The following is a 12,500-nucleotide window of genomic DNA, read 5'->3' as shown; positions in this document are numbered from 1 at the left end:
TTGGAGACATGATTTTTGATATATGTGAATGTTAAGTTTACACCAGACTTAGAAGAAAATAATTATAACCCTTCCTTTCTAGGTAATAAGAATTCATAATGTAATGGTCCATTTTCATTCAAAGTAAACATGTAAAACATTGATTCTCAGAGTTTTTAATAATTTTTTAGATTGACACAGGTTTCAAGAGAAAATTTAACGTCTAGAATAATATTTTGTAAGGAATTTTTATCCATTTAATTTTCTTTTCAGTGTACGTAAGTCCTTTAGTCGGAAAGTGAAATCCCATTCGAAAATTGATATTGTAACAACTCATTTTAGCCATAACGTATAATATTGAAGGATATATAAGGAAATTATGGTTCTGCAACAATGATTGTAAAGAAGCCCAAACAGAGAAAAAAAACTACTATATTTTTTAGAGAAAGGTTTGATGACTGGTATATCGTTTCTTGGACTATCCTTGCTAGGTGTCGGATAAAGTATTACATAAGTGAACTCATATTTGGTGTTTTCTCATCATAATTCTGACAAGTTCAAAGGATTTTCAATAAGACGTCTGTCATCAGACATTCCTGTATATCACACTGCTTGCTGTATGTGTTATGCTTATTGACTTGGAGTAATATTTGGAATCGCCTTTGAACATTGCTTGGGAATAGACGATTTTATTCTACCGGAATCATGAGAACTTTCCTCGTTAACTGGAAAGGTGTAAGCGAATGAGGGAAGAAAAACAAATGACTTATGTTACGTGATATCCTATATAATACGATTTTTTTTCCAAATTCCGATGAGCTTGGTAATATTTTTAAATAATACCTCAATTAAAAAATTCCCTATTTATGATTAAATAGTCTCTTTCATAGGTTTGAAATGGAGGAGAGAAAATTTAAAATAAAAATGTGAATACTTGGCTAAAAATTCAAGATAATACATTACATGAAATATAAAGTAGTTTGTGTCGGTTTTTCAGTTATTGATAGAATATCAACCGTTGGTATTTACTCTAACGCTTTAACAGGTAATCAATATTCGAAGCTTATTCCTTCTTCAGTTTATTATTTCTAAAAAAATTGTGATTACTAAAAGTGAATAGAATCCCTTTCGTTTCATTTCAGTTCATTGTTAGGACTATTCTGAACCCTCATAGAAAGCAATACCATTCGTGAAGTATTTTGTAAGACAATATCCGTCTCAAAGGAATAAATATGGATATATTCAAAAGAATTATGTCATCCGAATATTTTTCAAACAATGGAAACATATCTAAAATTATTCGACTAAAATAATTGACTGATGAACGCAGTTTAAGAAGCAAAAAGTTTTTCTTTATAAATGTATAAACTAAATTTGTATGACAGTCTACTAAAAATTAGATTGAATAAGTAAAAGGTATTCATAATGAATAATTCCAATTTACAAAGGAAGGAGTTTTATTGAGAAAATAGACTAGTAAATGCTTTTCAAAAAGGAATTCCCCACCTATGTAAATTTCCAATAAAATACTCTCAACTAAAATAAGAAATCGTCATGATAACATAGAATCTCAAAAGGAATAGAATTGAAACTTTATCAGCTAGAGTTATGAGAATCTTTCTTCAAGTAAAACTACTGCAATTATTTTACTTTCGTTCAATAAGCTCTATTCCAGTACAAAAAAAAAAAAAAAAAAAAAAAAAAAAAAGGACAGAAATATACACAACACAAGGAAGCAATCACTCCAACATCGCCCAGTGACACTCACGCCATCTTTTGAGGAAGCAATATCCTACTCTCAAGTTCTTCTGTCTCGTTGAACTGTTATGCAAGTTATACGGAAAATTATTTCTTAATAGAGATGAATAAATATAACATATTCCTAAAAGTTGCAATAGAGAGATGAAATGCTCATCGCGTGGGAGATGGATTTTTATGTTTTCCATGAAAAGTTAATGAAAAGCTTTGTCCACTTTATAGTTTCAAGGAAATTTGAAATGGTCACAATATCATCTTTTATTCAATTTCATGCAAAAAAAAAAATCACTGTACTCATTACCGAATGATCTTTCATCATTAATTCACTTGAAATAATCATTAAGAAAATACATCAAATTTCTTATTAAACAAACATATTCAGTCCATATGTATCTCTGCTATTTGTAAAGTTCTGCTCCTGTCTTCTTTCCGTTTGATTTTTATTTCTATAAAAAAAATCTATTAAATTAAGTATGTTTTCTATAATCATAAAGTAATTATTTCCTCTTCCTTTCATACATTCCATACAAAAAGATTTCTGAAATTTTCTATTTTGTTTTGTAAACATTACGTACAATAGCGACTTATCTGTTAGAGCTCTACAGTGGTAAATAATAATAATAATAATAATAATAATAATAATAATAATAATAATAATAATAATAATAATAATAATAATAATAATAATAATAATGAAAGTGATTATTATCTTATATTATCAGTACTATGATTTTCATCACAATTAATTTAGATTGGAGTTATCAACATTATCAATGGTCTTATCATTAACGTAATTATTTACAGTATCATTATTTTTATCCTTTTTATCCAAAATATACAGAACTTTCCTAAGAAATATCAACCTCTCACTTAAAAATAAAGAACCAAATCATAGTAAGCAAAGATTAAAGTGTAGAATATTTGTTAAAAGAAAGTAAATAAGGTGAAAAAAATTCACCCAAATCGAAGTACACATAGATTTAACAAAATAAAATAAAAGCTCAGAGTAGTTTCCCTGATACAATTCATATCAACTTTGAGTACCAGATGCAAACACTCTGCCCCTGTTGATTGCACTTGAATGAATTCACTTATTTGTTGAATTCCTGAGAACTTTTGTCGTTTATAGGAAAGGTGCGAAAGTCTCTTACACAGACGCTGCTATTCAGACAGAATTTTCCAAACTTTAAACCTACATCGGAAGATGAAGGCTTTCGATGACCTCCTGATTTTGACTTCTTTGTTTCGAGGGATTTATGATTATTTTTTAATTTGGAGGTTTATTTTCTATTTTAAAAGAAAAGAATGATGTATTTGTAGCCCAGGTTTGAAATGAATAAAACATCTTGAGGAAGGAGTTTTGAGGTGTTTGGAAAAGCAAACCCACGAGAGAATTTCAATATTTCGATCAAAATTTGCCGAATCTAAATCTTAGAATAAAAAGGAAATATATTTATTTTATGTTAGCTCAGTTAACACTACGCTAAATTCACCTCTTTTATCTGTGACTGATGCCAGATAGATTATGATGAGGAGTTGTAAAGAGGTTCGAGACATTATAAGAGTAGTGACATAAAAATTTGAAAGGTAAAGGTAGTTGGATGTAATATTTAGGGAGATGTATGAATTACTTTGATATTGACGATAGACACAATGAATATGAGTACCTTATAAATGCACTGCCAACATATATGAAAATTATTATATACAATATCATAGATACATATGAAGGTATTATTAGTATAACATTATGATCACTATAATTACTATGATTATCATTAACTTTCTATTCATTATTGTTATTCAAACTAAAAAAAAAAAAAATAGCCAAAATGAATCGTATTCCAAATAGAAAAAAATACATCTTAGCAGAAATGATAAAAACATCACCATTTTGTTAATAAAAAAAAAAAAGGTAAAGAATTCGACAAAACTAAAGTACTCAAGCATTATTGAACAAAGAAAGGCCAAAATAGTTTGGTTAACATGACTCATTGACCTGAACTACTATTTGAAACCACCCTTTCCCCTGAACATTGCAGGGGAATAGATGATTTCATTCCACCGGAATCCGGGGAAACTCTCCTCGTTAATTTGAAAGGGGTAAGAGCCTCTCACTTGGACGCTGTCAATTATCCCAAATTTTCCTGACTTCTAGCCGAAATAGGAAGAGGATATGGCTCAAGGCATTTCTCCCAGAACAAAAAGTATTCTTTTCGAGTTTATTAATCTTTAGTACCTATTGTTTATTATTCTTATTTCCAGTGGAAGTGTTTAATTAAAACACAGACAAATTTGGGCTGGCAATGTAATGTCATTAGTCTGAAAAAAAAATTGGGGCTGAACACAGATGAAGAAAATGGTAGTTGTGCCTTTTGAAGGAGGGAGTGAATGTTATAGGAGTTTGGAAAAGCAAAAGCAGGACAAAATATCAAAGATATTTTTTTTCTAGCAAATATAGCAAAGCATTATGCAAGTTAGAGAAATATTTAAAAATAATGTTCTTCACGCCCTTTTCATTCGGGACTTATCCAAATATGAATATAAAATTCTCATTGTGATGTTGAGTGTGCTGTATGATCGACCTATTTCTTACATAAATCTTAAACCTTATAAGAGCAGCAAATAACAAAAACAAATCACATATAAGAATTGGTTTTTAACTATTTAGTAGATTTATAATTCTATTGGCTATTCTTATTATATTTATGTTAGTATGAGAGCCTCATCAAAGCGTTGCTCATAACGTATGAGAGGGAATAAATAAACTATTGTGGATACTTATTATTAATACTATGTCTTTCCTGGAGAAAAACCACCGCCATTAGCATTAGGTTGATAATAATTTAATCTTGATCATCTTATTCTGCTTCTTCTTCTTCATTTCCTCTCTCTGTTTTTGTCAAGTCGTCTCTTTATAAAATCGATTACATAGCTTTAGGTCATAAGCGTTCCATATAAAGCTTTTTACCTCATCTTATTTTTTTTTCCTCTCAGCCTATCCCAATCTGTCTCTTTCTCTCTCCCTCTTTATCAAATCACTACTTTACCTTGACGTCATAAGCATACCATATACAGCAGAGTGTGATATAGAAGAATGACCAAGAGAGACGTCTTGTTGAAATTCCTTTGAAGTTATCATAACTGTCATGACAAATGGCCAAGTAACATCAGAGTTCAGTTATGCATCCCTTTATCCGACGACTGACAATAACACTCGACTTTGTGATGTCGTCTGAAAATGAAATAGGTTGAATTGTGTTTTCATAAATATAGGGTGAATATATTGACTTTTAAGCATATGCATTTGATGTGTATGGTAAGCATATCTAAATGCATACTTTTTACTTAAATGTATACAGGATGAAATAGAATTATCATTAATGGTAATAGGTACAATAATAATAATACTAATAATAATAATAATAATGATAATAATAATAATAATAATAATAATAATAATAATAATAATAATAATAATAATAATAATGATAATAATAATTGATATTATTATTATTTTTATTATTACAATTATTATTATAGTTTGTGGTTAATTACAGATGGCCTTATATTAAATGATATATTAAATGTATTATTAAAGGAAGCAGGAAATGATCATTTGCAAGAAACATATCAGTAAATATTAAGATATTGGTAATGTATACAAAAATTAAAATTGAAAAACATGCAATTTGAATTATAGGAGCAAATTTAGATAGAGTTATATTAAACAGAAAATGAACGATTATATATTAAAAAAAATAATCCATTTCTTTTATCATTAGGTTAAATGGTATGTACGGATGGTACTACTCATATATCATAAACTTTTTTCGAATATTCAGTCTAGGGCACATTTTGTGAAGCTTCGGCATCTCTCTCTCTCTCTCTCTCTCTCTCTCTCTCTCTCTCTCTCTCTCTCTCTCTCTCTCTCTCTCTCTCTCTCTCTCTCGCTATAATTACAAATAAAGCACATACGCATACGTCTATGTATATATATATATATATATATATATATATATATATATATATATATATATATATATATATATATACATATATATATATGTATATATATATACATGTATATATTTACATATATACTGTATATATGTATATATACATATATATATATATATATATATATATATATATATACTGTATATACTGTATATATGAATATATACATATATATACAATATGTATATGTGTATACACACACACACACATATATGTATGTATATATATGCATATATATACATAAATATGTATATATGCATAAAATATATATATACACACACACACACACACACACATATATATATATATATATATATATATATATATATATATATATATATACATATATATAGCTCTATTAGTGAATGTCTGAAATAACTCAGATTCCAATTCCTCTAAATTACAATGCAATTCAGTTCTAAAATTAACAATGACGTCAGTGATAAAAGATGAACAATTGGCCATCTCGACGAACTGAGCTATAAAGTAATTTGCAAATGACGGCTTTTTCATAGACAGAATTGCATCCAGTTCTTCAAGAAGAATTTTAATGTGCCTTTCTCTGGCGAAGCTTTACCATAAAAAGAAAATTTCATTTGGATTTCGTTCCAATTCAGTGTGGGAACTCTGCATCTGAAATTCTTGAATCTAAATTGTATGCTTGTGTTTTCTCGCTGGTCAAATGTGGAAATAAAATAGAGAGTAAAAACTAGCAAAAGACACCTCAATTTCAAAACATGTATAACAAAAGAAATTTGAAATCAGATTAACAGATTAGTGTTACAATTGAATGTCCGAAATAAAACTAGTCCTATAGAACCCTGCCCCCCCCCCCTCTCTCTCTCTCTCTCTCTCTCTCTCTCTCTCTCTCTCTCTCTCTCTCTCTCTCTCTCTCTCGTACAAATTTACGTTTTCTTTGCTCGATATCATATTTCAATATCTTAAGAAGTCAGTCACTCAATTTCAACGATAAAAGAGAGAGAGGAAGAATCGAAAATGCCTAATGTTCGTAATTTCTAGTTATATTAATTAGATTTAATAATGGAATTGATATTCATGTATTCATTGCTGTCAGATAGGAAAATGAGGAGATATATTTTATGAGTGCATGATCAGTTGAAGTCAATCTAAAACATATAAGAATAATATACATTTGGAACATGCGTAATATTGAATGTGATTGACTACCTTTTTTTTTGGGGGGGGGGAATAATTTCATCACCATTTTTTTTTCTTAGTTGTACATTTTCTTATACTACTTTTACTTTCATTTTCCAAAGAAAACTTCTTATTTCCTCAATTACTCTTTCTCAGATTGATGTAGACACCTCTATGATGCCAGCTAGTCATTTACAACAGCATATGGGATTTAATAATTTCGTATTAGTATAAACTTTTTATATAATATTGCTTATCTAAATTAACATCGCGCGTTCAACATTATTCATATCTATACTGGAAAAAAAAACTATGAGAAAAACCTGTTTTTTTTTCCTGAAGGTAAAATAAATAATTGAGATCGTGAAAAATATGAAAAAACACATCTACACAGACAGCACATGAATTAATAAAAGATGAAAAATAGTATAAGAAAAAAAGGCATTTACGTAGAATGTTAAACAGAGAAAAATGAAAGAATTGATGACAAACTTTGATTCTCTTTTTCAGATCATCTACACAAAGTAAGATTTTTCATGGTAAAAAATTATGTACTTCTAAATTGTAGCTTACTCTTAAAAAAAAAAAAAAAATATATATATATATATATATATATATATATATATATATATATATATACATATAGATTAATTCAATTCAGCAGGATTTTTTTTTTTCGATGGCATAACAACGCCATGAAGTTGATTTTTTTTCTGCATATCAGGACTACCATTTCTCATTGGGTTCAACCAACAAAATGTCTAAATATCAATGCATCCGATGACTGATATGCTTGGTGAGGTCTCTCTCTCTCTCTCTCTCTCTCTCTCTCTCTCTCTCTCTCTCTCTCTCTCTCTCTCTCTCTCTCTGATGTTTGGATGTATTTGGTGGTTGATTTTATTCCCAAACTGATAATATAGCTGTAGGAACAAACCCTCAATGAGATATAATTTCAATATAAGACTCATCTTACCAAACATTCAGAATATGTATTGTTTTCCTACAATTAAAGAGAAATTTAGAATATTACATAACCTGGAGAAAACCTTGTGTGTTACACTCAACAAAAACACATTTCATAACTTTGAGGAGATTCATACTGAAGAAAATAAACTTTTCTATTGAAAAAACTACAGAATCCTTGTGATTGTAAAACTTCGAATTCACTCCGAGATCTGACGTGTAAAATGTAAACATGAAGCAACGACCAAAAAATCTATGGGATTTTGAAAACAGACGAGAACACTTATACTTTTTTCCTGCTGTTTCCCGAACAAAGAAGATCATGTTTCTTCAAGGCTGATGTCTCCGGGCCATTTGGCTGTTGTTGTGAGTCCCATTTGTCCTATTGGATACGATATCCAGGTCTATTAACCCAAATAGAAAAAAATGGGATCTTTTAAATAATGAATGGAATGATATCCTAGGAGGTTTTCAATTAAGATATCCAGATTAAAATGATGCTTATTAATTCCTGATTTATACCTTTTAGATCCTCTCGTTGCCTTGGATAACCGCAGAGGTAGCAGCAGTAGGGGATTCGGCGATATGAAGCTTCATCTGTGGTGGATAACGGGGGAGGGTGGGCTGTGGCACCCTAGCAGTAACAGCCGAACTCGGTTGAGTCCATTGTAAGGCTGGAAGGAACGTAGAGATGAAAGGTCCCCTTTTTTCATTTGTTTGATGTCGGCTACCCCACAAAATTGGGGAAGTGTAGATCCAGGCAATACTTGTATATTTCTCCCATTTCTGCAGGAAAATATTCATCAGTAATCTAGACGTTCAATTGCATTCATCACTATTAGACTTACTATTTTCTAACCCGTGACCAGACTCAATTCTCAGTTGCTCTTATATAAGTACGTAGGATTAATTCAACTTTTGCCTTAGTTTCGAAATAGTAATTATTGTCCTCATTGTTGGACTTTCCGTCTCAACTCTCCCCTTATTATCGACAATTTTCACGTTGAGTGAATAAATTTTCAATAATAATTATATTTTCTATTTGTTATCACCATTAGTAGTAGTGGTTGTAATTGTTTTTACTCGTGTTCTTGTTTTCATTGTAGTATTAGTTCTTGATGTTGTGATAGTAGTAGTAGTAGTAGTAGTAGTAGTAGTAGTAGTAGTAGTAGTAGTAGTAGTAGTAGTAGTAGTAGTAGTATATTTTGTGAGAGTAGTAGTAATAGTAATAGTAGATTCGTATCATTTTATAAGATTTATAAAACAAGCCATAATTCCGTTGATGTCAGTACATGAACCGACAGAACAGAATATCCAGGTATGGAAAAAATATAGAATTTCCAAGAAAATTTTCTATCCTTAAAAATTGATAGAGAAAATTGTGAAAGGTGAATCATTCATTGGCTGTTCATACAAGAATAATTCAAAATCTGTAAAAAATTATTAATATCATGATATCTAATTCACAAGACATTCCAGAATATTGCTTATCTACGGAACACTATGGATAACTTTACTTACTTTACTTACTTTGATGGCTGCAATTCCGGTCCCATACAGCAGGGGAACCCCCTATCTCTACAGGACCTCCACTGTCATTTTACCTTGTTCGTTCATAGTATTTAACGTTTCATATCGCGTATTGTTCATTCACTGTTGAATCGTCACTGTTGTATGACTGTTGAAATAAGAAAGTCTTCAGTTTCTTTTTGAAAGCCTTAATGTCTTCAATCATCCGGATGTTTCATGGGAGCTTATTATATAGTCTCGGGGCCACATATATAAAATCTCTGGAGCCTAAAGTAGACATATATCTAGGTTCCATTAGTTTGAAGCCATCTGTAACTATTCTCGTGTCGACACGATTTGTTGGTTGCGCAATATGTAGCAATTCTCTCAAGTATTTTGGACGACCGGTTCTGATAACTTCATTGGTTATTGTACATATTTTAAATTTAATTCTCGCTTTAATCGGCAGCCAGTGTAAATCAATTAGTTTGGGGGTGATCCTTTCTCTATGTGGGACACCTTTTATCAGTCTTGCTCCTCTGTTTATTATGTTTTTTAATTTCTTAAGTTGCCCTTTTGGTAAATTGTAATAGATAGAGTTACAGTAGTCAATCCTGGTAATAACACAGTTTATCTCAAGTTTATTTACAGAATTTTCGGCCAGGTACTTTTTGATAAACGCAATATTTCTTAGATGATATCCAACAGTTTTTAATACATTATTTATCTGGGTATTTAGAGACAGGTTACAGTCAAGAAATACATCTAGATCTCGAACTTTACTAGATATCGGCACTGAGTCATTATTTACGTTCATTTGAATATCATACAAGTTTCTCACGCTGTTTCTCTTACCCACCACCATGAACTCAGTTTTGTTCTCATTTAATTACAGGTGTTTAAATGTCATCCATTCTCTAACACTATCAAGGATTCGGTTTAGAGTTTCAGTAGTGTCATCTATATAATTCATGGAGAAGTAAAATTGTGTGTCATCCGCAAATAGTTTGAACTTAACGCCATGCCTTTGTATTATTTTCGATAGACCAATAGTATAGATGCAGAATAAGATTGGGCCAGGTACACTCCCCTAGGGTACCCTTCTGTTTAAGGGTTCATATGATGAATAAGAGTTTCCAAATTGTACACAGTAATTTCTACCAACTACAGTAAGTAGTCTTTTAGGTATTCGAAGGCTTGATCTTCAACACCGATGGACTGGAGATCATTTAGTAGCCGTTCATGCACAACTGTATCAAAAGCAGCGCTGAGATCGAACAATATTAAAATAACAGAGGAGAGTTTTATGCAATGTTTTCATGAGTAAACACGTTTGGTAATTAAGAGGAATTCAAATAATACTTAATATCTAGTATATCTGTATGGAAAATAATACGAGATATATAGAAATGTATTCAAATGACAAAAATACACGAATAAATTTTTACTATTATTCTAATCCAAATAATTCACTCATTCTTGACTAAAGGTGATATATGATTCTTGATATATTCTGAACAATAAGATATCAATGTGTAAAAATTACATGGATTTGAAACCACTCTATTATTATTCCTCCCTGGATAGGTATCGTTATTTGACCACCTTAGATAGGTATCTTGGGTCGACCTCGACCCAGTGTCAAAAACAAATTCATAAAAAATTCATTCACGAATCAATTCACAACCTTTTAATATAGAAAAGAACTTCAAGGAATATACTAACCTTCAAAAAAAAATAAATTAAAGCTATGTTTGAAATAGATATTTATTACAAATAAATTAAAAAAAAGTAATTATACAAAAAAATTACTTTGCAAAAAAATCCACCTAGAATCTAAATATAGAAATAAACCAAAACTATTCTAAGCACTTATTTTATGATAATTGAGCACCATTTTTTGAGATCCAGGGGGTGGGAATCAATAGGGAAAGTTTCCTGAAATGAGAAAAAAAGTGTAAGTTTTTTTGGCTAAAAAAATCTATGCTCTTTTCAACATTTTCTGGGGGTAGGCAAATGATATAGTTAGTAGCTGATATTTTTACACGATATTGTAATATTAACGTACAATAAAAATATGTAAAAGAATCTGCATTTGTATATTATTTAATGTTTTATAAAGGGGCAAATGTTTTTTATTTTTTTTTTATATTATGAAATCTTTCAAGACAAATCCTTATATCCATTGCTGAGCATGGTGTTTATGCATGAAAATATCAGAAATTTTATAAAAAAGAGGAATATGTAGAGCTATGCCAGCTTACCTGTCAGATATGCTCACAGAATGGCCGCCAACCACACCACCTTGTAATGTCAAATCTACTACCTGAAATGGAGAAATATATGTCAATATCAGCGAGTCATTTACTTATATACAGTAATTGCTTGCGGATTTGCAGAAAAATATTATTGTAGCCAGAATGAAGTTTATAGATTATTTTGAAATTAAGAAAAATAAAATAATGATCATAATTAAGTTACCATAAAGGGACAAATTTAAAAAAACAGGAAAGACATCAAGCTATTTTATAAAAACATAAGGTGTAGGACATTCACAAACACTTTACAACAATCCTTTTTTATACACGCCTAAACACTACTGCACTTTCGATAATCATATAAAAACTTTGATATTACACAACCTACCTTAATTAGGTATTGATGGGTCGAGCTCGACCCGAGGGTATCTCAGAAATAGCACAAGGAAAAGAGCTGGGATGAGATGCGTCCTCACTCGACTGCTGCGTACTCTGAACTGTTGTCTCACAGGTCGGTATCACTCCAATATGGACGAAACTTTTTTGCAAAAAAACGTTTTATTTTTTTAACCTCGGGTCGTATACGACCCACCACACCTATCCAGGGTATACTCCAAATATGAACGATGATACGGCGTGAGTATTTCCAATCAAGAAATATTGATTATCCCAAAACCAAACTAGCCAATATATGCAAGGTAATACTTCCTTTCCTTTTTCTTTCCAGTTCCATTAAACGATGTTCCAGCGAGGGATAGCAACATTAATTAATGCATTAGAGGCTGGAGTCTTTAAAGCCAAAGTTGCATACGAAGGCTTCCGGTCTCAAACGACACAATGTTTGAAATAGCTCTT

This window comes from Palaemon carinicauda, chromosome 14, assembly GCF_036898095.1.
Source record: "Palaemon carinicauda isolate YSFRI2023 chromosome 14, ASM3689809v2, whole genome shotgun sequence".
NCBI classification, from domain to species: Eukaryota; Metazoa; Arthropoda; class Malacostraca; order Decapoda; family Palaemonidae; genus Palaemon; species Palaemon carinicauda.
This window is presented reverse-complemented; position numbering follows the sequence as displayed.